Source organism: Chiloscyllium plagiosum, chromosome 19 (genome assembly GCF_004010195.1).
Source record: "Chiloscyllium plagiosum isolate BGI_BamShark_2017 chromosome 19, ASM401019v2, whole genome shotgun sequence".
Classification (NCBI taxonomy): Eukaryota; Metazoa; Chordata; class Chondrichthyes; order Orectolobiformes; family Hemiscylliidae; genus Chiloscyllium; species Chiloscyllium plagiosum.
The window spans coordinates 17,014,205-17,041,052 of record NC_057728.1 but is presented as its reverse complement, the minus strand read 5'-3'; the positions used below and the strand labels follow the sequence as shown (position 1 = coordinate 17,041,052).

The 26,848-nt window shown below is 39.5% G+C and overlaps 1 protein-coding gene across 2 annotated transcripts in view; it reads right to left on the bottom strand.

Moving 5' to 3' along the window:
- Nucleotides 1-26,848, bottom strand: part of scube1 (signal peptide, CUB domain, EGF-like 1) — a 282,056-nt gene that overhangs the window by 49,769 nt on the left and 205,439 nt on the right. The gene's annotated exons all lie outside the window — the stretch shown is intronic.

The following is a 26,848-nucleotide window of genomic DNA, read 5'->3' as shown; positions in this document are numbered from 1 at the left end:
ACAAGAATAGTCCCAGGGATAAGAAACTCAGTTATGAGGACTGATTAGAGAAACTGGGCTGCTTTTCTTGGGAGAGAAGGCTAAGCAGAGATCTGACAGAAGTGTTCAAGATCATGTGGAGTCTGGGCAGAGTGGATAGGGAATGACTGTTCTGAATCAAAAAGACGGAAGGTCAAAGTGCACAGTTTTAAGTTTTTTGTATAAGAAGCAAATGCAAGGTGATAAAAAAATGTCTTTACGTAACGAGTAGTTAGAGTCTGGCTGCACTGCCTTTGAAGGTTTGTGGAGGCACATTTAATTGAGGCATTTAAGAGAACATTTGGTAATTGTTTGAATTGAAACAATGTGCAGGGTTATGGGGAAATGTGGGAGATTGGCTCTCCCCAAATGCTAAGAGCCAGTGCAGACACAATAGATCAAATGGCTTCCATCTGGATTGTAATAATATTGTGACTGTGAAATTTGAACAATAATTGAATATGACATAGTATGGGAAGTCCTTCTGATTGAAAATGCAGACAAGACACTCAAACAAAACTATACACAGAGCCTATTACTATGGGTATTCTTCTAATTGGTCCAATTGCATGGAATTCCTTCCTGTGAATAATACAGCACTTTGTAATTTTCAAATCACTTTTTGAAAGATAAAAGTGTGGTGATAAGGTGTAATGGGTTGATTATCATCTGAAGGAAAAGTTAGTATTTTGGTGCAAACTTTCATTCTTATGAAAGGCTCACAGAAAGCATCAACTTTTCTTCTTTCCCTTCTGCAAGCATCTTCCAGAACTTGTCATATCCAATTTGTAACATTCCAGGACATCTTTGAATTTTGCCTCATATAAACCATAGCCAGTTATTTCCCCAGCTGAAACTAGAGAATTCTGACAGTTTCTGTTTTCTCCAGTCTAATAACTATACATGTCGATTTTAAATTCAAGTAAAATGAATTACTTAACAAATGTACATCAAGTCAATGCACAAGATAACCCAGATCAAAATATTAAACAAATAGATTTTCTCGATCATGATATTGATTGAAATATTTTGTGTCTGTGTTGTTGTCTGTTTGAAATGCAAATCTATTTTTGTAACTTTTATCATTACCTCCTGGGATTAATGTGATGTTGTCCAGGTGTTCCATAGAAAAAAGTAATTTATGATGCTTCAAACCCCTCATTTCCCCTTGAAAGATGTATAGTTGGTTCTGTCATGATATTTTTATTTTAAAAATATACATTATTCATAAAATATCCTTATACACAGTTACTAAAGCAGTTCAGCTTTGTACAGTAGCACATATAACATAAAATCTAGGAGCAGGAGTAGGCCATCTGGCCCTTCGAGCTTGCTCTGCCACTCAACAAGATCATGACTGATCTTTTCATGGCCTCAGATCCACTTACTCACCCTCTCAGCATAACCTTTAACTCCTTCACTGTTCAAAACATTATCTATGTTAGCTTTCAATTACTTCACTGGGCAGGGAATTCCATAGATTCACAACCCTCTGGTGAAGAGGTTCCTTCTCAAATCAGTCCTAAATCTGCTCCACTTAATTTTGAGGCTATGCCCTCTTGTCCTAGCTTCGCCTGCCAATGGAAACATCCTCTCTGCTTCCATCTTATCTATTTCCTTCATAACTATGTGTTTCTATAAGATTCCCCTCATTCTTCTAAATTCCAATGAATATAATTCCAGTCTACTCCGTCTCTCCTCATAAAACAAAGTCTTCAACTGCCCAGAATCAACCTAGTGAACCTTTAATGCCAGTACATCCTTTCTTAAGTAAGAAGACCAAAACTGCACGCAGTACTCCAGTACCCTATATAACCTCCCCACTTTTAAACTCAACTCCTTAGACAATGAAGGACAAAATTCCATTTGCCTTCCTAATTACCTGTTGTACCTGCAGACCAACTTTCTGTGATTCGTGTACAAGGACACCCATGTCCCGTTGCACAGCAGCATATAAAGAAACCAAACATCAGAGTTTGACTCCATCCAGCACACAAACCCAAGGCATTTGTTCTCCTACAGGATTATGTTTACATACAGTTGAGGTACCTGGTGGGTCTGATAACTAAATGGACAATTCACCCTAATACCATATCTAACCCTTAGATGAGCTTTGAATCACATATTCTGCCACCATTAAGGGCACACGTTTCCACTTCTTTAACATTATCAAATTCCAACTTACTTTATCTGATGAAACTCTCAACCAGACCTTTAATATCTCCAGGTTTGACTATTCAAATGTACCCCTAGCTAAATTACCACAATCTCAGTCACTTAATTTGAGGTGGTCCAAATCTCTGCCACTCATGTCCAAACTCACACTAAGTATCATTCACCTATCACATTTTGTCCCTGACCTACAGTAGCTCCTGGTTAAGCAATTCCCAATTTTAAATTTCAAACAGTTATTTTCACATTTTTGATGGCTTTGCCACTCCTGATCCTGCATTGGAACTATATTGTCAGCCCTTCAATTTTGCTGTGGCAGAATTCTGCCATTCCCTTCCTGACAGTATAACAGGCCACCCTCACCAGGGTTGGACTTCAGAAACTCAAGGTGTCTGCTCACTATCATTTCTTTGAGGACAACTAAAGATAAATCATCAAGATAGCTTGTATGCTTGGGTTTTAAAAGATGTTGCTGCAGAGATAATGGATGCATTGGTTATAATTCCTCAATTCTGGAAGGGTCCCAATAGATTGGAAAACCAGAAATCTAATAGTTCTATCGCAGATAGGTTGAAGACAGAAATCAAGAAACTTTAGACCAGTTAGCCAACCATCTGTCAGAGGAAATATTCCCAATTCCATAACTTAGCAGGTATTAACAGAAGAGAATGAAATTGCAGTCGGGCAGAGACAACATGGTTTGGTGAAAGGAAAATTGTGGTTGACTGAATGAAGGGTACTAGAACATGTAGCTTATTTGGATTACTGAAGGGAATACTGACATCAATGATTGCTACACCAAATAAATACATTGGGCAACATATTAGAATGGATAAAGATTTGATTAGCTAACACGAAGCAGGCAAGAGGGATAAATGGAGTGCTTTCAGAATGGCAAAGAGTAACAGAGTACCACTCCACCACCGCTGGGATCAGTGCTGAAGCTTCAACTATTTACAATCTATATTAAAGATCTGGATGTAAGGACTGCATTATAAATTTTTGTAAAATATAGAGTTGTACAGCACAGAATCAGATCCTTCAGTCCAATTCGCTCATGCCAATATGATATCCTAAATTAATCTAGTCCCTTTTGCCAGCATTTGGCCTATATCCCTCTAAATTCTTCCTATTCATGTACCCATCTAGATACCTGTTAAATTGTAGCCACCTCCACCACTTCCTCTGGCAGCTCATTCCATACACACACCATCCTGTGTGAAAACATTGCCCCTTAGGTCACTTTTCTATCTTCCCCCTCTCACCCTAAACCTATGCCCTCCAGTTTAGGCCTCCCTAGCCCTGGGAAAAAAGACCTTGGCTAATCACTTTATCCATGCCCCTCATGATTTTATAAACCTTTATATGGTCACCCCTCAGTTTTTGCCATTCCAGGGAAAACAGCCCCAGCCTATTTCGCCTCTTGCTTTGGCTCAAATCCACCAGCCCTCACAACATCCTTGTAAATCTTTTCTGCACACTAAGTTTAACATTTTTCCTACAGCAGGAAGACCAGAATTGAATGTAGTATTCCAAAAGTAGCCTAAGCAACTGTCCTGTACAGTCACAACTGGACATTCTAACTCCCATACTTAATGCTCTGACCAATAAAGCCAAGCGTAGCAAACAGCTTCTCCACTACACTGTCTAGTTGTGGCTCCACTTTTAAGGAACTATGAACTTGCACCCCAAGGTCTCTTTGTTTGGCAATACTCCCCAGGACCTTACTATATAAGTCTTACCCTGATTTGCTTTTCCAAAATGCAGCACCTCATATTTGTCTAAATTAAACTCCATCTGTCACTCTTCAGCCCGTTGGCCCAGCTGATCAAGATCCCATTGTAATCGGAGGTAACCTTCTTCGCTGTTTGCTACACCTCCAATTTTGGTGTCACAGAGTCATAGAGATGTACAGCATGGAAACCGACCCTTCAGTCCAACCCGTCCATGCCGACCAGATATCCCAACCCAATCTAGTCCCACCTGCCAGCACCTGGCCCATATCCCTCCAAACCCTTCCTATTCATTTACCCATCCAAATGCCTCTTAAATGTTGCAATTGTACCAGCCTCCACCACTTCCTCTGGCAACTCATTCCATACAAGTACCACCGTCTGTGTGAAAAAGTTGCCCCTTCGGTCTCTTTTATATCTTTCCCCTCTCATGCTAAACTTATGCCCTCTAGTTCTAAGTTTAATGATGATACAAATATATTTGTAAGAAAGCAAGTTGTGAAGCGTGCATTAGTATATAAAGGATACAGACGCTTTAAGTGAGTGGGCAAAATTCAGTCAAGTAAAGTGTGGCAAAACATGGGCTCCTCCACTGGCAAGAATAAAAAAACAGAATATTACTTGAAAATAATTTAAAAAGGAGAGAGATTGTAGGAGTCTGAACAACAGAAAGTATCCTGTTAGATGAATCACAGTAAGTTAACATGCAGGTTCAGCAAGTGATTGGGGACACAAATATAATATTAGCTCTTATTCCAAAGGAAATAGAGTATAAAAGAAGGGAAACGTTGCTGCAGTTATACGGGGCCTTACTGAGACCATGTCCAGAGTAGCATATGTCATTTTAGTCGCCTTACCCAGGAAGGAAATAATTGCATTTGAAATAATTCAGAGAATGCTTAGCCTGCAGATTTCTGGGCTGAAGGTGTTCTCATTTTACACAAGATTGAGCAGGTTATCCTCATACTCACTGGAATTTAAAAAGGGAGGTGATCTTATTGAAACATACAAGATTCTGAGTGAACCTGACAGGCCAAATGTTTAGAGGGGGTTTCAAAAAACTAATGGGGGCAGAATTTACAAATAAAGCAGGAGTCTCATTTAAGATGGAAATAGAAAAACGCTTTCTCTCAGAGGGTTGTTACACAATGGAATTCTCTTCCACAGAGAGCAATGGAGGCTGGGTCATTGAATATCTTCAAGGCTGAGCTGGATAGCTTTTTGTTTGACAAAGAGAGTCAAAAGAGCAGATACAGAATTGGCAAATTTGTAAGGAGGCGAGCTGTGATCTTACTGAAAAAGAGCAGGCCTGAGGGACCAAATGGCTCTATTTCTTATGATCTTAAATGATAGTTTGCCAATTACGCTCATATCCTATAAATTAATATATTTGAAAAGAAACAGGTTGGTTTAGGTTTAAGTTCTCTGCACATTTTCAATAAACATTGGAGTAGAACCAACTCCAATAAAATTTCCATTTGATGTTGTGCTTAATGCACTGGGGTCAACCTATTTTTTCAAATGCTTTCATTGTGAGTATTCAATGACTGGGAGGTAAGTCACAAGTTAACATTGTTCTTTCATGCCTTGATTCCAGGCTTGAATCCAGAGGAGATTGGTGGAATGAATACATCTTCAGGGAATTTTCACCAATGCAATAGTCTGTGGAGAGATGACCCGTTTGAAAGATAGGTCTTCCTGATTTCCTACTAGACAGTTAAGATCTACTCTCACTTCCACTTGCAGCTTGCTTGTAGTTTGAGTTGCTTGTTATCATTACAGTGTTCAGATTTCAGCACAGATTGGCACTAATTTGGCAAACACATTCAGACATGGAGTATAACTGGAAACAGAAATCACATTGATGCACTACTATTAGGTTGAAGCACATTTACTGAAGTATTTTGGGAGTGTTACTTTGCAACTGGTCGTGTTATAGCTGACTTGGGAGTATTTTGTCCACACTCAGTACCCGACTTCAAAAGCTTTTCTATTTCCCAGCACTGCTGTCTCACAGTTTAACAAACACAAAAGCAGAGGAAGCTTAACATTGCTATCAAAGACATTTGAAAGAAATTACAACATTTTGTCCTGTAAATCAAAGCAACGTAAAGAGCATGTTTGTGCAATCAAATTCTCAATGGCTAGTAATTTATATATGAAGAGATTTCAGTCTATAAAACCAACTACTTAGCACTTTCTGGTCAATTACCCCTGCAGCAACCAATAAATCAGCTCTGTACTGCTTTGCTCAAGATATCCATCAATTTACAAAGCTAGAGGAACAGAATAAAATATTAATGACAAACTGCGTCTGGAGTTAATTACAGAGCAAACTCCCTCAGTGAGTGGTGTGGGTGTTAATGCCCATAAGAAACAGACTGCTGATACTGTACTGCTTTGTCTGCTAGCAGCTGCTCCCAATAAAGTTGCCCAAGGGGGAAGAAGCTAATATTAAGGTAAAACCCTGCTCCCAGTTCCTGTGGATTTTCTTTGTGCTATGTAAACCAATTACACTAATTATTGAAACACACATCATGGGATTAAACAGAGGGTACGATGGGTGGAGGGAGTGGGGAAGAAAAACTAATAACCAAATATTATATGGATAAGTATTATTATCCATTTAGAAGGCAGCTTTTGTTTTTAATTAGTTCCCTTATAATTGTAGGAAATCTACTACAAAGAGGAAGATGATACTTGCTTAATCAACTCTAAAAGACATCAAGAGTCTGCCCAATAAGTTTACTTTTCAGTGATAGCACTATGTATAACACCATACCTATGGTCACTAGAGGGCACTTTCGCATGTCTTTATTCCTCTGACCAAGCTAATAAAAAAATGTCATCTCTACCCTGGCTCCAAATTACCTCATTAAAAATTAAGTTGCAAACTAATTTTTCACTCCAATAGTTTACGCCTGCTTACTCCAGTATCAACAGAGCCAACATGAAGGGCTACAACAAAGTGAAGGAGCTCTTATGACACAGTAATAGTATTCCTTCCTCTGGGTCAGAAGGCCTGGATTCATGTCCCATCTGCTGAGCAGTGTGTCATAACATACCTGAATAGACAGATTAAAATATCTACTCTGGTATCAATCCAGGCATCTTTGACTCAGGCTCATCCACAACTGCCTACCTACTGCCCAATTCCGTCTATATTGCCATCTGGCCTCTCACTCTGGACTTTCCCAAGATTCCCTCTGCCCTATTGCAATAATACGGGCTGCTCCTCGCTCACCTCCTAATTGCTCCGATCTACTCAGACTTGATAATAAACATGGTTTCCCACTCTCAGCCTCTTTTTTTTTGCTGCGCCTCAATCTGTTACTATCATCGTTCAGCACGATTCGTGTTCTCACTGAGCACATTCACTGACTGGACTCCTCACACACTGTTCTCTTGTTGTTCACCCTTCCCAATTACAGTCATGAACATAGTCTCCTTGCCTGGAAATGTGCTTCCCCCTTGACCCAGTGCTAAAAATATTTGCCCTGTAAATGTATAGTCCTGTTCAGACCTCTTCCCAAAATTGATGGATGTGTTCACCATTGGAAAAAACTGCAAACTGGCCATAGTCTCACTTCTTCTGAAAACAACACCTCAAATTTGATCTTCAATCTTCTTCCTCATCTCATCCCACAGGATCTTTTAATTTCTTGAAAATTTTAAATTGGAGCACTCTTAACAATTTTATGGTTCACCAAAAATGCGTTCTCAATTTGAGAATTGGGAACTCTCATTTCTTGTTCCCCACTCATGCTGTGCTCCAATAATAACCTTGCCCAATACATCCTTTAGCGAGCTCTCCTATTAAAAATCTTGCATTGGGTCCAAACTTCATTGGAAACTACAAGGTAAACACTTCCTATGGAAATGCAATATAAAAATGCCAAACTTGGCTTTACATGTGACCTACCGCAGCATGATGGAGCACCGATATTCTTAAGATTAAATGACATTGTACAGAACCATTACTTTGAGTCAATTAGGAATAATGGAACCTGGTAGTCTACTACATAATGCAAATTATGTTTAACCTCAAAGCATCAACTGTCTCAGAGGAAGACAGAGAGCCCTGGAGAAAGTCAGAGTTTCTGAGAAAAGGTGAGAGAGCAAGAGAAAAAAAAATCTGTGAATTCTAGAAAGAGATTCCACATGTGCACAAGAGTCACAGAAAGAGCAAGTGAGAGGAAAAGTCCCAGAGAGACAGCGAGAGCAAGAGCACAAACATGCACGTTCTAGAGAGAGAGAGAACGAGTCCTAGAGAGTGAGCTCACACACGAGTTCTAAAGAGAGCAAGACAGAAAGTGAGAGCATGAGTCTTAGAGAGTGCAAGAAGGTAGTCAACAGCTCCTGCAGTCAGTCGGGCTTTTGGATACCAGGCAGAATGAAGGAGGGAAAAGCTTCCGGGTGGAAGAAATGGAATCCGTGAAAATTACAGGGTTTTGAAAGATTAGTCTTGGAACATCTAGAGGAGGAAATCACCAGAGCGATCTGTATGCTGCAGTTAATTTGGAATTTTTCACAAAATTGAAGGAAAGGGCCTTCAATGATTTCTGGGTGTTACAACTCTAAAGAAAATGGGCTCAGATGAGCTCATTGGAACTGGATGCAACTTTGGACTGAGACTCAGGAAGTCAACAGCATTTTATATCTTGGCTTCAATGTAAATTTTCAGATAAATATTGATTGGAATTAGACAGGTTAAAATAGCAACATAAATAAGATTTTAAAAATGTTTTAAAACTACACACATTGTTGAAAATTAATGTTTGATATTTGACATTCCACAAATATAAAGATTGCTTTTCTGGGTCAGTAAGATTTTTAAGCAATAAAATTATCAAGTTAGTATACTGTTAGCAGTCCAGTTCTGCCTCATTCAACAAAGTGCAACTTTCTCAACTGATGCTGCATAGCATAATAATGGTAAAATGGAATTTATCATCGGTGTACTGAGTTTTTAAGGATTATAATCTGGGAGTCCAGCAATTCATAACAATTCATGGATTTCCACATTACTCTGCAATTGTGAGAGCTCCTGGAGATGTTGTCAATTTCAATGGGTTAACAATTATGAAGACTGGCAGCATTGTCATCATCTAGACTGCTGTATTTTTGAATTTAATGAGAATACTACCTTGAGAAATGCAATTTTGAAGTTCTAATCTAATGTGAAGGCTTATTTAATTTGTAGAAGCAATGGGAGCTCATTCCTTGCTTTAATATGATTGAATAACAACTTTAAATCTAGACTATATTTAAACATGAAAGATATGAGAATTTAAAAATAAATCGTGTTCGTGTTTAAATATGGAAACCAATGAGGTCATACAGTAGTAACATTAAATAAATGGCTAATGCTTAAGGAGAGTTGAACCAAGGGTTAAACCTAATTTTAACCAAGGGTTACATTTAGGACAAAAAGTAGCTTTTGATATTGAACTCTCTTTTTCTTCCATTATGGTACATATTAGCAGTAAAATCCAGTAATGCGCATAATGCTGTAACAATATAGCCTCATCAAGCAAACTGATTCATGCAAATAAATGGGATTGCTAGTGTGGACTTAAATAAAGAGAAAAAAAAGTCTGCTTTCTTCATTCATCTTCTGCCTTTGCAACTCCTTCCAAAGTAAACACATTCACTTTGAATTTAACAATATACAAAATTACATGCTTAATTATTACAAAACTATGTATTAGATTACTTACAGTGTGGAAACAGGCCCTTCGGCCCAACAAGTCCACACCGACCGGCCGAAGCGCAACCCACCATACCCCTAACCAACCACTACGGGCAATTTAGCATGGTCAATTCACCTGGCCCGCACAGCTTTAGACTGTGGGAAGAAACCGGAGTACCCGGAGGAAACCCACGCAGACATGGGGAGAATGTGCGAACTCCACACAGTCAGTCACCTGAGGCGGGAACTGAACCCAGGTCTCTGGCGCTGTGAGGCAGCAGTGCTAACCACTGTGCCACCGTGCCGCCCACATAATTCATTGCATGGGATGATGACAAAACTTCCCTCCATACTTGTAGAAATACGCTTTATTGAACGTTAGGTGCAATTTGCAATGGGGAGACGCAAAGAACAGAAGTGGCTAGAGGTTAACTGAAAGACACAAGAAGGGAAACTTGTTAAATAGGGGAAAACACTGTCGATTTTCAGAAAAAAACCCACCTGGTTCACTTATGTCTTTTAAGGAAGGAAACTGCCATCCTCATCTGATCTGGCCTACACACGACTCCAGACCCACAACAATGTTGCTGACTCTTAACTGCCTTTTGGACTATTAGGGATGGGCAGTAAAATGCTGGCCTGACCAGAGTTGTCCACATCCCATGAATGATACAATAAAATGTAAGAGACAATCAAGTACAGGAACATACAACTTGGGGATCCATACGTCATTCCATCCTTTGAGCCTTTTCCACACTTCAATAAGGTTCTGGTTCCTCTGGTTATGCTCTCAACTCCATTACTTTTGCTTGTCTCCTGTAACCCTTAACTTACTTGTCCATGAAAAACCTCTCCAAGTCTGCCTTGAATAAATTCATGATCTGCCTTCCATTTCTTTCTGAGGAATAGAATTCTACATAAAATAATTCTCAGAAAAAGAAAATCCCATCTGCTTTTTAAAAAGGGCTTATTTTTCAACTGTCTCCTAATTCTAGTCTCCACCTCAAGAGGAAACATCCTTTCAATATCTAGCCTATTAGTTCTCTCATGACCTTACATTTCACTGAGATCAAATTTCATTCTTCTTAACTCCACTGGGTATAGCCCCAACCTGGTTGACTTTGCTTTACAAGAAATGCCCTGTCTCCCAGGGAAACAGTAAAGTGAACCTTCTCTGAACTGCTTCCAAAGCAATTAGAGCTTTTTTCACATAAGCAGACCAAAAGTGTGTATACAGTATTCCAGATGTGGTCTTGCCAAGATCCAGTAGAGCTGTAATAAAATTTGCCTGCTTTCATATTCCATTCTCGTTGTAGTAGAACAACATTCCATTTGCCTTCCCAATGACTTGCTATAGTTGGATGTGAATGGTGATTCAAGTACCAGGGTACTTCTGCATTATTATGTTTAGCAGGTCTCTCTCCATTTCAATAGCATGCTGTTTTTTCATTCTTCATGCCAAAGTGGACAATATTCATATTTTCCGCACAAAACACTCCAGTCACCAAATGTTTACTCATTCGCTTAACTTGTCTGTATCCCTTTGCAGACTTTATATCTGCACCTAACAATGTGCTTCCTATCTATGAGTCTCATTGACATTTTTAGCTACCTTAACATTGGTCCCCCATTCAGGTCATTGATATGGATTGCAGTAGTTTTTGGCTCTGGCCAAAAATTTGGAAAGTTACCTGAACTGATCACAGTTCCTCTCAGTGTCTGTATAACAGAAATCAGTGATAGAAACCTAAGGTTAAGATGCATTGTTTGACCTCTCTGAAGATGCAGCCATTGTTGACCTCATTGTAAAACCTTCATGATACATCTATTACCAGTCCCAGTACTGACTCTCATTCAATGGTGATGCTAAATAGGTAGCTTCATAAATCTGGACTTCATATAGTCATTCAGATAGGAAAAAAACTCCATCCTGTTGCCTATGTGAGGATCAGTTGTAGATGCTTCAACATCTCTCGTGTGGTTGAGTGTGCTTCCAGAACTATTGCTGCCTCACTTCTGTTTATCAGGCAGGAATTACAATGTTGTTAACCATTGAGGTGGTAGAGTGGCTGGCACTGCTGCCTCACAGAACCATGGACCCAGGATCGATTCCAGCCCTGGGCGATTGCGTGTGGAGTTTGCATATTCTCCCCATGTCTGCGCAGATGTGTTCCAAGTGCATTTATTTCTTCCCACAGTCAACAGATGCACAGACTAGTCATGAAAAATGCAGAGTTACAGGGATAGTGTTTGGGGGTGGGGGGGTGGGGCGGGGATGCACTTTGAAGTGTCAGTGCAGCCTTGATGGGCTGAACACTGTAAAGTTTCCGTACAGACAAAAACAGAGTCAATTTCTGCACAATAAAGTCCACGTAAACAGGAATGAGCTAATGATCAGGTAATCTATTTCTTGTTTTGTTGGTTTGAAACAGAAGATAGGAACAAGAATAGGCCATTTGGCCCTTGGTTAAATGGTAGAAGTTAGCCAGGGGACTGGCTTAACTTCAATATTCTGAATTGTGACATTTCCACCCGTTCTGCGCATACAAATGGAAAATCCACTTGGTGCTTCACCACTAACAAAATATATCACCATCTTTAGGAGGTGGGAGGCTGAATGGAGAGAATGGAGAATGAAGAAAAAGAGGAAAATGGGGCAACCACATCAGAAACATTCTCAATAGAAACGTCTTGTAATTTGCCTTATGATGGGTTGTCAACATTTCTGCACAAGTACTCAAATGAGTTTTGGAAAACATGGGTTTGTTGCCTCTTAGTTCCACCATACTACTGAAACAAACAGAAACCACATCTGAAAAGCTCCACATTGAATACATTTACTCTTACCACACATAGAAGCCGGTGTTAGTTTACACAGCCCTCCGGAGGCTTGTTTGTCTATCATTAAAATTGAATTGAAACCACATTCTAAAAATCAAATCGCATCGCATTACATTGCACGAAGTAGGTTCAAAATATCACTGGATGGCAACTTGCTACTATAAAAGTTCATATCAGCTAAATTTAAAATGGTGTAAATACACTTTTGGCACTTACACAACATCTCTGGTGTCTCATAAGGTTCTCATTTACTTTTATTTCTGAACAAGGTGAAGGATCTTCACAAGGAGTTGGTGGTCTTTTATACTTTTGTCATGGAAACAGACCCTTCGGTCTAATCAGTCCATGCCGAACAAAGTCCCAAACTAAACCAGTCCCACCTGCCTGCTCCTGTCCGATATCCTTGCAAACTTTTCTTATTCCTGTATTTATTCAAATGTCTTTTAAACATTGTAATTGTACAAAAACATCCATCACTTCCTCAGGAAGTCCATTCACCCTTCCCCCATTCTGTGTAAAAAATTTGCCCTTAATTATTTTAAATTCTCTCTATTCTCACCTTAGAAACATAGCCCCTGGTCTTGAAATCCTCAATCCTAGAAAAAAGACAACTACCATTAACCCTATGTGTACACTCATTATTTTATAATGTTGCCTCTCAATCTGCTATGTTCCAGCGGAAAATAGTCTCAGCCTATCCAGCCTTTCCTTATAACTCAAACCTTCCATATCTGGCAACAACCCGGCAAATCTCTTCTGCCTCGCACCAGCTTAATAATATCCTTCCTTTAACTGGGTGACCAGAACAGGACAAAATATTCCAGAGGAGGCCTCACCAACACTCTGTACAACCTCAACCTGACTTCCCAACTCTTTTACTTGAAGGACTAAGCAATGAAGGCAAATATGTTATTCAATTTGCCCCATAAAGCAAAACCCCTGTACCTTATGATCAGTCAATTGCTACTAAATATTGGTATAGAAAAGAACACACAGGGCTGGGGTGGAGTGAGGTTTGCAGGTAGGGCTGGTGGAGTGGGCTGGGTGCAGACAGGGCTGGCGTGGAGTGGGCTGGGTTAGGGCAGGGCTGGGATGGAGTGGGCTGGGTTCGGGCAGGGCTGGGATGGAGTGGGCTGGGTTCGGGCAGGGCTGGGATGGAGTGGGCTGGGTTCGGGCAGGGCTGGGATGGAGTGGGCTGGGTTCGGGCAGGGCTGCTGTGTCAGAGCTCCAAATGACAGTCTACAATTTTAAGATTCTGTGCAATCTGTGCTTCCAAGGTAATGGCGATCAAACAAACCAAAGTTTTTGCTCTTCCCTGAAGCTTGATAAACTTGCTTGTCAGATGGAATTGCATTAGGCAATCTTCAAGCTCAACCAACCATTCTTCATATTATCCAACCATTTCTTCAATTTGCTTTTGCTGATCAAATTGCCAGATTAACTTGGAGCTGAGCTCCAACTGTAATAAATGCACTTAGAGTTCAGCAAGCAAAAAGATTTACAAGGATGTTGCCAGGGTTGGAGGTTTTGAGCTACGAGGAGACACTGAATAGGCTGGGACTGATTTCCCTGGAGCATCGGAGGCTGAGGGGTGAACTTATCGAGGTCTTTAAAATCATGAGGGGCATGCATAGGGTAAATAGATAAGGTATTTTCCCTGGGGTGGGGGAGTCCAGAACTAGAGGGCATAGGTTTTAGGTAAGAAGAGCAAGATTTAAAGGAAGCTGAAGGGCAACATTTTCACACAAAAGATAGTGCGGGTATGGAATGAGCTGCCAAAGGAAGTGGTGGAGGCTGGTACAATTACAACATTTAAAAGGCATCTGGATGGGTATGTGAATGAGAAGGGTTTAGAGAGATTTGGACCAAGTGCTGGCAAATGGGATTAGATTAATTTAGGTTATTTGATTAGCATGGACAAATTGGGTCTGTTTCTGTGCTGTACATCTCAATGACTCTATGACAATGTCTATACTGCAGACATTGTTAAATATTTCTTTAACTGCTGTCTCTGTTGTTACAAAATAACGTATTGTTTTACTGAAGACTTTTTTTCACTACATGTGTTTATTTGCATCATGTCTGAATTGGATAAAAGCTTCTTACGTTGAACAACTGCAATTGAAAGCTTTCGGGAAAGTAAGGCGGCAAATAAATTTCAATGGAAAAGTTTAGCGGTGGTTTTATTTTTGGTTGATGGTCCAAGACGAGCTCACCCTTGGTTCATGACTCATCTGAGAGGCTGTGAACCATGACTTCATACAGAATAGACCAACTCCACCTAACCTGCAGGGGAGGGGTACTTGAACTATCCCTGGCAAAGCTGGCAACAGTGGGAGCCCAGCTTGTGGGTTGGCTACCTGCACCCTTTCTCGGCTTTGGCAAACATTGCTAAAAACCAGAATGGCAAAACGGATGCAATTATTTCTCATCCAACACATCCCCTCCAGAATCACTTATTTCCATCTTTTACTGAACTGGGCTTGGCAACTCTGTTCCCGCTAGCAAAACACTGACTACATTTCAGATATACCTCATTGCTCATAAAGCACTTTATAAAGGTTCTCTCACTTTGCTTCTCCCAAATGTTATGCAACCTTTTGCCAAAAACTGATGTCATTTGAAAAGCTGTCTCTCCCTTGATGATTTATAGATTCTACATAGAACTAATTCTAGCAAGGAGGGATGGAGCAGAATTCCCATTAAAATGAATGGATCTGTTTACCTTGGAACCAACACCATTTGAACTGATCACTGTGCAAAGTGGGAAAAATGAGAACTCGTACATCGTTAACTTGATACTTACTTTTAGAATGCAGTTATTTTGTTCTGGTTATGGCAAAGGGGAATGGATATAATTTTGATTTATTATTGCATACATGAATCTTATTATTCATAGCATCATATCGAACATTTAGAATCTTTCAGCCATTTGGACATTGTGCCTCCGTCTGTTCTTTGAAAATGTTACCCAGTTAGTTCCACTCCCTTTACCTACTGACCTATCCTCATTGCCTTAACATTTTCTCCCCTTCAAACATACTTCCAATTCAATTTTGAAAGTTACTACTGTCTCGGTTTCTTTTCAAACTGTACATTTCCAATCATACCCTCTGCTTCCAAAACAAAAAAAAAATCCTTTTTATCTCTGACTGTCAAACAACAATGTCAAAAGCAGTTCTGATGTGTTATAATTACTGGCGTTGTTTTATCAGTTAAATATGTTTATATTATTGTGGCAAACTGAGATCAGAACCTTTCCAAAACTCTGCCTTATTTGCCACAGAGACGAGAAAGTTCAATGAATTTCAAATTGTTGCCGCCGTAAACCAGACCCAGCTCAGGTTGATGCCCATTACAACATGTATCAATATAAACAGCCCCTAAACCACATGGCCTGAAATCCTCACACACACCCTTTCCAAGCACTGGAATTTCTCTCATTTCTTCCGCCACACTCGCCTCTGTCCCCAAAATCTCCGGTTTGTCTTGGCCCGGGGTGGTCAAGGTGTCACATTTTCACAAATTATATTTAGAAAGAAAAACATAAACACATGAATAGTACAACCTGACTAATCCTCCCCTATTTATTTGATGACTGAGTCAGATTATGGCATGGTTCTCAGCATAAACAACGCATTGTATCAATTTTCCACTCAGTCTGAATTTACTGAGCAGAATTTTAGTTTGATCAATGGAGTTAACTGGTATAGCTTTGAATAAATGATCCAGCTCCTGCCTAATCTTTTAGTTCTGGCAGCTTTTTTTACAAAATTACAACCCAATTTTTGTTGCATCCATGTGGTAAGATTTTAGCAACTGTGACAAAGAGTCATAGAGATGTACAGCACATGGAGCAAGATCTAATTCCACTGCCTGATTCTAACTGGCCCTTCAGCCAAAAGTTTGTTTAAAAAGAGCTAAAAATAATTAATTTGGTTTGCGTGCTAAATTGTAACGGACCTTCTGGCGCAACAAAGCTATGCCTATCACTTTAAAAGACTGTAGTTCAAAGGACATCCCGAACACACTGAGTTCGTATTCATTACTAACATCCTCTAATCAACCATAGCTACAGTAAAATTATTACATGTCAATGAGGTAAGAACACATTATTTGACAAAGGAGGAAGTTCTTCAGACCACTGAAATGACTTGGGACTGAGTTAAATGAATGAGGCCTTTGATTAACATGATGCTTGCATTGAATTCTGTTCTGCTGAAGCCGCACAGAGCTATGGTCAATAGATCCGATCAGACCTGGAGTTGCGCAAATTTTTCTGGATTCTGTGACACAAAAACCTGCTGCAGACACAGAGCAAAGTTTCACAATTGATCGTGGGAAAATGGCCAGATACACCGAGACTTGTCACCAACTTGCATTAATAGAGAATTCCTCACGTAAACAACGTTTGAATGAGTCTTGTAGATAATGTGTTAAACCAAGGCTCTGTCTGCCCTTGCAGATACATAAGATCTTTGACGTTACTTTCAAAGAGGAGGTCAGAGCTGCTCTGGTGTTCTGGGCTATGCTTATGCCTCAAAGCAACATCACGACAATAATTTAATCATTGATTGTGATTTGTGACAACTCGGTTGCAAAGTGACATGTAAATTTCAAATAGTTCTTCATTGGCTGCAATGATAAATACATGTCTATTCTCTTTAGGACGCTTTTTCATAAGGGAAAAAAGATATGGTGAATATACCAGGCACCGTGAAAAATGATTCAGTTCTCTAGCTAGGATTGGGAAATATAGGTACAAGGAGGATTTTGAAAGCAGGGTGAGAGATGATAGGCTAGAGGGAACAAGTTAGAGACAATTGGGGTACTGTTGTAGCTGGGTGATGGACCACAGGAAGATTGGGGAAAGTGGTAATAGCCCATGTTAGGACATGGAGAGGATACACAAGTATTTAAGCAAGAGGAGGCCTTAGGCTGAAATGACACATCAATGGATATGCAACAGAGGACAGACAGGAATTTTGGAGTTCTGTGTGTCAAAGTATGTGGAACTTGCAGGTCAGGGAAGCAGGGATGTAGGATTTACTACAGTAAGATGGTAGGAATTACAATGGTTAAAATCACTTTAAAACTATGAAGTGGGCAAGTCATTGATTACAGACCTGGTGAAAACTAGCCTGATGTCACACAAAATTTAAGTTGTATATCTAAGTAGCCTTCCACCTAGTTTGGGTGATAAGGTTGGGCCACCTTACTGGAAGGTCAGCTTGAAGCTTTCAGGTGCCTCCTCTGACAGTTATTTATGTGTCAGCTAAAAAGCTGATGGTTGAAAATTCAAACCATCCTCTTCCCACTCCCCCCCACCACCACAAACATTGATAGTTCAACATCGAGACTCCATACCTTTCCCTCTGATACTTGAATATCCATCCCACACCTCCCACCCCCCCAATAATTGAAAATCTATGCTATTCTCCTCCCTACACAGAGTTCAAAATCTATACAACCTCACTTCTCCATCACTGATAGTACAAAACTATACCAACACCCCACAATCCTGCACAGATAGTTGAAAATCTCTGCCACCCTCCCCAATATATTTGGAAATGTATTCCATCCCTCAACATACATGGAAATCTATTTCACTAAAAACCAATCATTGTAAACTCATACCAACCCTTCCCACTTTCTTATGGATAGTTGAAAATCTATACCAATCTCCCTGATATTTGAACACCACACCCTGATAGTTGAAAATCTATATTGCACCCCAAAATTGGAAAGACTACATTACCAGCTCCCCTACTGCTGAAAATCTATAACATCACCCCACTTCGTTTCTCAGGCGAACACAGGCAATTGTCAGAGAAGGTGAGGCAGTCAAGATTAGAGTGGTGCTGGAAAAGCACAGCAAGTCAGTCAGTATCTGAGGAGCAGAAAAATTGATGTTTTGGGCAAAAGCCCTTCATCAGGAATGGTGAGGCAGCCAGACCATATGTTTCTTGCAGCAAGCAGCCACAGCTCTCCATCTGATTCACCAAGAATTATAGCGCTGAGCAAGTGTTCTTCCAGCTTATGCCAGAATGAAAAGGCAATTCCTTATTCATTGTTTGATTAAATATTGCAGGGAAAATGTACATTTCACTATGGTATTTATTTTCATTGAAATCCACAGGAGCAAATTCACTACTGAGTTGAGGGCTGCATTCAAACTTGGTGAAAGTTTGTAGGCTACCATTCAAAAAACTAACTCACAGTGAATAAACAAAAAAGCATTCTGAATGGAAGTGAATGCAAATGTGTTTTAGTATGAATAATAGCAGAACTTTAAATGGCTCAGTTGGAGTTTTAATAGACACTCAATTCTTTAAGAAATGCAAATGGATGTAAAGTCATCAGATCAGTATCTCACTCTTGCCCAGTAGCTGCAGCAAATCAATGTTCAGTAGATCTGGCAGCATCTGTGAAGAGAATTCAGCGTTAACATTTCAAGTCTGTTTAGAGTTCCGAGGAAGCATCACCTGAACCGAAACGTTAACTCTGATTTCTCTTCACAGATGCTGCCAGATCTGCTGAGCTTTTCCAGCAACTTTTGTTTTTCTTTCTGATTTACAGTATTTGCAGTTCTTTCAGTTTTTAAATCGATGTTCAGTGTTTGGTAAGGGGCTGAATTCATTTTCAATAACCACCATGTGAATTACTGAGCTTTACTCTACGTAGATATTTTGACTTTTATTAAAGTAACGCATGTTTAGTTTTACATTTGTAATTTTATATTAAGTTTACTGAAATAAATCTTCTAAGTGCAGTTTTTGCTTTGTTTACGCAGTGACAACTGTGTGCTTAGATTTCAATAATTATGCTTGTTTTGAGGGTATTAGGAGATAAAATAACCTACTGTACTAAAAGGTTGAAGATCAAACTCAGAAATTCCAACTTTAATATTGGTTTTGGCAGTTGTGAAAGCAAACTTGTTTGTGAGGCTATACTTATTTCCTGCGACGTGATGGATTCAGTCCACAAAACAGAGGAAAACAAATAAACAATGTTGACAGCATTCATGCAATTACAACAATTTTCTTTGACAACATGCACAATGTTTTCCAAAAACAGATGGTTTTAAACAAACACATTCAAGAGTTTCTTTTAGTGTCAAGAAACAATTGCTATTGCAGTAACTCAAGCCAATGAACTTCAAAAGCAAAGAATCAGTCAACATATCATTACGGTGGAATGGGTGCTGTCTTATTCATTGATGGGATAGTATCTACATGAATCTTTTACAGTTTACCAAGGTGGATCAGTTTGTGATTAGGCAAAATCATTTTATTCAAATATCATTGCACAGTTGGTGCAGAAATGATTGTAAAATCAATAGCACAGTGTTTAGATGTTTAAAATCAAAAGTAAATCTGTTCTGCAGTATGCAATTGCAAAAGTGAAATTCAATAATGCATTACTTTACTGACAGCCAGAAATATGAACTTTCTTATTTATTTACTTTTGCTTCAGGGTCAATAAACGAATAGATGGTTGGCACAGGCAACACTGTTTCTACTTCAGTGCTTGCCAAATCCCTTCACATCTGTTTAATATAACCACTTTAAATTTATATAGTTCAGTTTTGTTATGCCTGCTAACAGTAACATAAACTAATAAATTTTCTCTGAAATATACAATCAAGTCTGAAATGTATTAATTAAAATGAGAGCTTATTGAATTAACTTAGATTGTTTCTCTTTTAATAAAGATATTGCAACATTTTTGTTTCTTTTCAAACGTAAACGGTTAACAATAATGTTTGAGCTATGGATCTGATCATTGACTCAATACAAAACCAATGTTAGAGAAGGATTGATCTTCATTATGTACTAGATTAACCAATCTCAATCAACAGTGACGGCATTATAATTAGTCTGGATCATATTCTCCATCAGCTGTGAAGTTTGCTCCTATGGTTACCTAGCCTTCTGACACTACTCAGGCGTATAATTACTTCAGTACATCAGGGCAGTATTGAAGGAGTGCTCTGCTATTGAAATGCCATCGTTTGGATGAGATGTTAACCCATTCATTTACTTATTCGTGCACACTGAACACAATAATCTCGGGAAGATATTTTATTTTTTAACCTACTTTATACTCATACCATTGTAATTCTTAACAAAGAAAAAAAGATCTTGGTGAAAATGATTTTCCTCATTTAAAAAAAAACTTTAAAATTTTAACAGAGATGACTGAATAATGAGTGTTTAATCTTGGACCTAAACATTTGGTTGCTACTTTGAGGTCACTTGCCCCAAGAACAAGTGCAATTGGGAGATATTCATGTTTAGGAGATGGGGCATGGCTAGTTTTGTGAGTGGGGAAAGATATAAAAGATCAGCTAGTTAATTTTAGTTATTTGAATAGCTCACTTTAGCCTAAACTTCCGTCATTTTTTATGCTACCTAACTAGTTTGCTTTCAGTTTCTTGCAACAACTTTCATTCATATACTGCCTTTAGATCCTTGGTTGTCTTCAAATTTGATGTTTTGGAGTGGGAACAGAAAGCATTGAAAGTGAGTCTCAGGCTATCAATAGAGTTTTTTCTAACTTCAGACGCTGAGGTAATGCAGGCTCCTTTCCTTTGATTCAACACACAGGAGATCCACCAATAAGTGAAAATTGCCAAAGATACAATAGCCAAGATTAGAGTGGTGCTGGAAAAGTAAAGCTGGTCAGGCAGCATCGGAGGAGCAGGAAAATCGACGTTTCGGACAAAAGCCCATCATCAGGAATGAGGCCTCATTCCTGATGATGGGCTTTTACCCAAAACGTCGATTTTCCTGCTCCTCGGATGCTGCCTGACTTGCTATGCTTTTCCTGCACCACTCTAATCTTGACTCTGATCTCCAGCATCTGCTATACTCACTTTCGCCTAAAGATGCAATAGCGTATGCCACCGGTCATCCATAGTAACAAGAAAAATAGTAGTTATTATCACAGAAATCCTATTATTTCCTCAGATATTCAAAGCTGAGCAGATTACGAGTAATATTTTGTTATGACGGTACAAAATAAAAATAAAAGCTTAGCTTCGCTGCACACTGTTAGTAATTGTAGATTTTCATAGCAAGCCCAGTCTTGAGTTTAAAAAAAATGCATGTGTAAAATTGACTTAGAGTGGTGGTCAGGGCTGGTGATGATTAATTGCAGCCTACTTAATATAACTTACTCAACTTTCTTTTCCAAAGTAGTGACTTGGACAGGGTGTGAACACACTGCTTACTTACCATTTCTGGTTTGTATAAAGACCACTCCCTCCCCAGTCAACTTAGGCATTGCTTAAAAGTTCCTTTGTGTATCTTAGTGAATAGAAAAACAAGCATCACTTTCAGATACTCAGATTTTTATAGCAGTCTGAATGTGTTAATATATATGGAAAAGGTTGGTGTCACAAGACCTAAATGCCAGTGGATTTTGACTATGCAATTATGTTCCATGAATTAAGATTTTCCTAAGAGCAGGTCTGAATATTTAGATAAAAAAGATGTTTTCATGCAACTATTGAAGGATATGGCTTATATAAATACCTTAAAAATATCCTGTGGTCAGAAGCATAGCTGTGTGTGCATTACAAGGCTCTTGTCTATTGATAAAATACCTCTAAAAAGACAATTACAACATCCATCTTTTCCCATCGGTCTGTGTTAAATCATCCCATCATGTATTCTGCAGAATCTCAATGTTACAGCAGCTTAAATATCTATAATAGCTCACACTGAAACACTTGATTAATTCTGAAGGTGATGATTGCCATATTCCAGAAGCATTGGAATTTGGCCATACCTAGGGCTGAAAGCTAAAAGCATTTAGTGCATCATTGTACCTAGGAGAGTAATTTACAATTTATCTCCTTTCCAGAGGACTTTGGGTTTTTTTTTTAATAGTCTGTAATGTTGCTCAGATGAGTGTGCATAGAAATCGAAGATTATTGATTAAAATTAAGCAAAATGGGACAGCTGTCAGTCATGTTAATTACTATGATCAGAAAAGTTCACTTCAGCTATGATTGGTACATCGCTTGATCAAGCAGCAAATCCTCAGGTCAGTTTATTCTGAGTGCAAGTTAATAGGTTTTTGCACCTTTCTAGCTGTTAAATGAAGGTTTTTGAAGAGCAGTCTCTTGTTAGGATTTTCCAGACGATTGACTAACAAACAGTATTTGGATAAGCAGTTAATTTAACTTGCATCAGAGTGGCAAAACATGTGTCCCTTTCTTCCTGCTGTCATAGTGTTGCTCATCGGCCAATGGGTTGCTTCTGGAAAGGTAGTTGCTTTTCTCCTCTCCTTTCTAATGAAGGATTTAGTCATATATTTAAGCACAACTTAATACAAATTATATAATGCTAACAAAATTCAGCAGTGACTGATATTGAGTTAACAAAAAACCAAAATCTGAACCTACTTATTTACACGCATGTTAAGTTCTATAAATACATGCACATGTAGACACTTGATAACTCAAAAGTAAGTAATTAGTATGCTGCCTTACATAAATTAAATTTTGTTGTAGATTACAAAAGTTGATTTGATGTAAATTTTATTTTCATTCATGGGATGTGGACATTTTATTGTCCCTCCCATTCCCAGGACAAGGTCAAATAAGACTCATCCTGCGAAGGTTACCTCTTTCAAAAGGTAGTTGGTGATGCTGGGTGAAGTGAGGAGGCTGAGGTAATTATTGAGAAGAATTTTCATGTATAGAAGTCCTAATGCTTTGTATTTCTTTCGAGGAAAACACAGTAGCATGGACAATAATGGGAAATGTGGTAAAAAAACAGCAAAAATGAAAAACAATCAATCAATTTTAATGTTGGAAATTCCTATTTCCCTTGAAGGTTTAAATGGAGAAATCAGAATCTTAAAAATGATTCCTTTATTTTCATGCATTTCTATCACATTATTACACCTTGCCTCATTTCTGCACAGCTTCAAATTCTTCTCTCTTCCCTGGAGAAACTATGTGGTGCAAATTCCCGAAGATAGAACTATAATGTGGCATATTGCTTGGTTCTCTGGACCTTCATCTAACTCTGCCTTCATCACAATGCCGCTCCATGAACCGTGGCCTCCTCCACCCTCCCTCCAAGCCAGTTGGTAGCAGCAACTACAAACCTTGCTACATCATCAGACCTGCTTCTGGATTCACACAAACACCACTCCAGCCTTTAGGATTTTATTTTCAAACTCAAGGACATGAGCAAATCATGTCTTTCTGCCACATCACTTTGCATGCAAAACATGAACCTTATGGCTTTTAGCATTCACTCATTTGAAGGCTGCCAGTCTCTGTGGCAGGCACTGCTTTTTTCTTAATAAACTCAGAGTGAGAGGCAGGCAGTCTGCAAACACTAGACAGACAGTCAAGGGGCTGGATACCTTACCATATGGCACACTACAGAAATGGCATACCTGCTTCATGTATCAGCAGCTTATGCAATAAACACTCTACATGGGGGTCAAAGGGCCATGAGTTAAAGTCAAAGGGGTGCAGCTCTTAGAAGGATTAAGGGGGTCTATGATCAGCCAGCCGATACCACAACATGAGGCAGTAAGGTTAAGCGGTTTGTCTAACCTCAGTGCACTATGTTGGATATGATCAATCAGCTAATTAATCTTACTAGAGACTGGGGGATTCTTGACTTTCCAGTTTAGGAATTGGGCCATGATCAATCCTACAGGTCAAGTGCAAACAGTTCAGGAATAAGAGACATGCCAGCCTAGAGACTGGGCGAGACATCCCTGCAGTGACACTAAGGGAGTAACTGAGCCTGAAGCAAGTGTACAGAAGAGCAATTGGTGGTTATGTATGATCAGGAGAAGTGGTGAGATGTCCACAGGAAGGAAAGAGTGCAGGAGGGTAGTAGTTTGCAGGGATGAGGTTGATGAGAGCTGCTGAGCAGTATGATGCATGCAATGGTGAGAGAGTTGGAATCCTTGAGTCTTAGTGAGAAGCATGGCAATGGCAGCCCTGTGAGTGTGAGGCAACAGAGAGAAAATGATGACATTTACAAAGTGCTGAAGATGATGAACTTTCTTCCTGCATTGCAAGGCATCCTGGTTCACCTGGGACAACATAGGTCATTATCTCGGCCCAGGCTATCAGTCTGGAGCCCTGATCTCATTTACTGGTGTCCACGAGCACCTTGAGATCCCTACCAGTGATCCAAGTATTAATGTCTCTACTTGGTCTACTCCTTTGGGATAATGGTGCAGGACCAGAGTGTAAAAGACTGTTCCTGACTTGCAGTGTCTGAAGTGGTGCTGAACTGGATTTGACATTTAGCACCAGCAGCATGAACATTGCAAAGTCCCATCAGTGGCAAGTGCTTCGACCTCTCCCGCCACACAACTCCACGAGACAGATGCCATAGATGCTGGTGGCACAATTAATGACATGACTCCACAAAGCCTGCCCAACATCTCCTAGGCAGGAATGTGATGGAATACTTTCCACTTGCCTGGATGGGTGCTGATCCAACACACACCAGTAGCTTGACACCATCCAGGCCAAAGAAACTCACTTGACTGGCAATGCACCTGCAAGCATCCACTCCCTTCACCACTGGTGTTCAGTAGCAGCAGTGTGCACTATCCATAAGATGCACTGCAGAAATTCACCAAAGATTCTCAGACAACTCCTTCAAAACCCATGACTACTTCCATCTGGAAGGATAAGGGCAGCCAATACATGTGAACACCACCACCTGCAAGTTCCCTTCCAAACCACTTACTTGGAGATATACAACTGTTTCTTCACTATCACCGGGTCAAAATCCCAGAATTCCCTCCCTTAGGGCATTGCACATCAACCTACAGCAGGTAGACTGCAGCAGTTCAAGGTTTCTCCACCCCCGAGACTCCCAGCCTCATTCCTGATGAACGGCTTTTGCCTGAACCATCGATTTCCATGCACCTCGGATGCTGCCTGATCTGTTGTGCTTTTCCAGCACCATACTAAATCTTGACTACCTTATCAAGGACAACTTGGGACGAGCAATAAAATGCTGGTCAGCCAGCAACACCCACATCTGAGTAAATTTAAAAAAGAGAGAACAGAGGGCAGAGGAAAGTCATCATGGACTATGACTGTGCCATGAATCTTACATAATGAAACAGGCTAAAAACGGGAAAATTCAACCCATTTATTGGTGTTTAAATATCCATATCTTAGCTGTATTATGCTTTGGAATAATAGTTTAAAGGAAAATATTGTTGAATTAGAGCAGTTGATACAGTAAGGATTTTCTCTGTACTACATACAACGAAATGGTCAAGCAATTTATATACCAGATTTTAAAGGGAGAACCACCATATGTATAACACTAATCACATTCTCAGGGCATTTCAAAACATTGTACCGGAACTGAAACTCACTTGAAGTATAGTTGCTGTTAAAAATATAAGAAAAGTGGCACTATACCCCAGCTAGCTCTCAAATATAAATGAGACAACAATACATTTATGTTTATAATGCTGCCTGAGGCCTAGATCTTGTACAGTATATTGGCAAGATGACACAGACTACCTCAACCTCGCCACCCCTCTCATCCACTCCAAACTCCTGCCCTTACTCATAGCCAAGATCCCTCTTGCTTGTCTTTAGGAACACTGTTCTGGACTCATTTAATTCCACTCAAAAGGGCAGACGGGCCCTCAGTTTACAATCTCATCTGAAAGATGGAACCTCTGACACAGCAGTATTTGTTCAGTACTGTACTGAAGTGTCAGTCGAGATTAGAGGCTCTGGTCTTCTATGGTACTTGAACCTTCAATATTCTGATTAAGAGCTAAGATGATCACCAGTGAGCCACCGTTGACATTGTAACTTCAGCACTTTAAACAAAAAGGTACACCATATAACAAAAAGAAAGTAATCATCAATAAGGAGCAAAAGAAGATAGATGAACAAAGGCAGGAAAAAAATGAGTATTAAACAAGGAAGAAAATTATAAAGGCATACTTTATGCAATAGCTGACAGTGTTACAATAAATATTTTGCAGCAAGTCAAGGAGCTCATGGGGCAACCCAGCTTCCGAAATGATAACATTTTGTTTTGATCAGAGATGAAAAAGATATATACAATATGCAGTTACTTTTTCACAATCCTCAGATTTGCAAAAAAATGCAATACCCCCCCATACAATGAAATATTAACAATACTGTGTATGGAATATTGTTGCATTCCACTACGAAACAAAATTTTGTACTCAACGATCATTATACAACATTCTCAATTATCTTTAACACTCTTTCACTTACAGGACACTGTTCCTACAGTATTTGCTATTTCAACTATAGAAGAGTAAATTTTGAAATAAGATAGATTACATTACAGTGTGGAAACAGGCCCTTCGGCCCAACAAGTCCACACCGACCCGC